This window comes from Oxyura jamaicensis, chromosome 19 (genome assembly GCF_011077185.1).
Source record: "Oxyura jamaicensis isolate SHBP4307 breed ruddy duck chromosome 19, BPBGC_Ojam_1.0, whole genome shotgun sequence".
Classification (NCBI taxonomy): Eukaryota; Metazoa; Chordata; class Aves; order Anseriformes; family Anatidae; genus Oxyura; species Oxyura jamaicensis.
The window spans coordinates 8,526,572-8,528,547 of record NC_048911.1 but is presented as its reverse complement, the minus strand read 5'-3'; the positions used below and the strand labels follow the sequence as shown (position 1 = coordinate 8,528,547).

The 1,976-nt window shown below is 59.5% G+C and overlaps 1 protein-coding gene across 3 annotated transcripts in view; it reads right to left on the bottom strand.

The window, feature by feature from the left end:
- Nucleotides 1-1,976, bottom strand: part of MED13 (mediator complex subunit 13) — a 58,621-nt gene extending 56,645 nt beyond the window's left edge. For 2 of the 3 annotated variants that reach the window (XM_035342844.1, XM_035342846.1), the window contains exon 1: nt 48-1,976. The gene's annotated coding sequence lies outside the window, so the exon portion shown is untranslated. Of the gene's footprint in view, nt 1-10 lie in introns of all 3 variants that reach the window. The other variant, XM_035342845.1, reaches the window with a different exon arrangement.

The following is a 1,976-nucleotide window of genomic DNA, read 5'->3' as shown; positions in this document are numbered from 1 at the left end:
AGAGAGAGAGAGAGAGAGAGAGAGAGAGAGAGAGAGAGAGAGAGAGACACTGCGAGGGAACGGGGGGAGGGGGGCGAGGCACACGCACAAATAATAATGCAATTAAATAAGGGATTTACATACGTACACACACACACACGCACACGAAATAGGGGCTGGGTAAATAGCCCGGGAGGAGAGAGGTGTAAGAGAGGTTTTTTTTTTTTTAAAAAAAAAAATAGCGATTTTTAAAAAGAGAGCGAGAGAAACTCGGAACGTTTTCTCTTCTTCTGGATATCAAATGGGGGGGGCAAAGCCACCACGGAAGGGGAGCCCAGAAAGAGGGAGGTGGTAAGTAATCCAACGACAGGAGATTAAGATCAAAATCCTCCCTGTTCCTCTTGTCTTCTCATTCGCTTAAGGAGGGGAGGGAGAGGAGGTAAGGTGAAGGGGTAATTGATCCAACAAGAGAATAAAAACGGGGTAATTAATCCAGGGGGGCTAGGGGTAAAAATCAGTTGACATCCCTCCTTCCTCTTATCTCAGATGCCGAGCAAGAGAAGTAGGAAAATAAATAATCCGATGGGGGCAATCAATCCAGAAACCTCCCTCCTCTTCCTCCCGTTTCTTTAGTGATCAGATGAGAAAGGGGCAAACAGCGGAATGACTGGGAAGGGTTGGCTGAGGGAGAGAGAAAAATCCAGGCTCGTCTCTTCGGAGTCCGAGGGCAACAGGGTGGGGGGGATCGGATTCTTCTCCCCCGCTCCAAAAATATTCCAATAAATTAAAATTTTAAATCATAAAAACAAACTTCGGGGGCCCGAAGCAAGGCAAGTCTGGAGAATTCGTAAAGGCTGGACAAGAAAAAAAATTCCTGGGGTGTACCCCAAAAACCATCTGCGGGGGCAGGGGAGGGAAGGTATTCCTTGAGAGAAAAAGGCCGCAAAAGTCTCCTCAGCAGCCCAGCGGGGGGGTTAAATTCCCCCCTCCCCGAAAAGACTCTTCGTCGAGAGGGTAAAACCAAAATATCCTCCGGTGGGTAAAAATCCTTCCGTGGGGAAAGGAGGGAGGGGGGCGAGGGCTGGAAGGAGGAAATTGTGGGCGCCCCTCGGAGTCTCTTCGGGGACGGCTGGAGGAGGCTCCCGGAGGCCGATCCCCAGGCTGCTCGGGGGAGGAGGCAGGGGCAGATCGCGGGGTGTCTTCGGGGAGCCTGCGCCCCCCCAGCTGTCCTCCGGGGCCAGGGGGAGCCCCACAAAGTCCACGGGGCCGGGCGGGTCTCTTCAGGGGGGCCCGGCCCCCGCCAAGTTACCGCCGAAGCCCCTCAAGAACCCGTCGGGCTGAGGGGAGAGGAAAAGGAGGGGGGGGTGCTCGGCGGGGAGGGACGCCTTAAAAAGGGGCTGCCCCCTTAAAAAAAATAATAATAAAGGCGAAAAAAAAAAAAAAAAGGAAAAATATGAAAAATATAAAAACGATAGTCTTCAAACGGAGCGGTGTCTTCTGCGGGCGGGGGGCGGGAGCGAGCCCTGAGGGCCCCCCGGCGGGGCAGGGCAGGGCCGGGCCGGGCCCCCCGCTCTCTTCAGGCGCCGGGTGGGGGGGGGGGAGGCGGTGGGCGGCGGGCCCCCTCCTCGGCAGGGCGGGGGGGGAGGCGGCGGCCGGGCCCCGGGGTCTCGTCAGGCGGAAGGGCGGCGGGGGAAGGGGGGGCAGCCCCACAAAGCCCGGCCCCGCCGAGGCTGCTGCTGCTGGCGGAGTCGGTGCCGCGAAGCCCCCGCCGGCTGCTCTCGTCCTCCTCCTCCTCGCTTCCCCCTCAGCGGTGCCTCTGTCGGCGGCTGCCCGGCCGCGGCATGGTGCTGGGCCAGCTCCCCCCTCAGCGCGTCTCCCCCATGTCGCGGCGGGGCGGGGCGGGGGGCGCGGCGCGGCGCTGCTCCTGCCGGTTAATTCCGAGCCCCTTTCGCTTTAATGGCGGCCGCGGGGACGAGAGTCGGGCCCCCCCCCCTCCG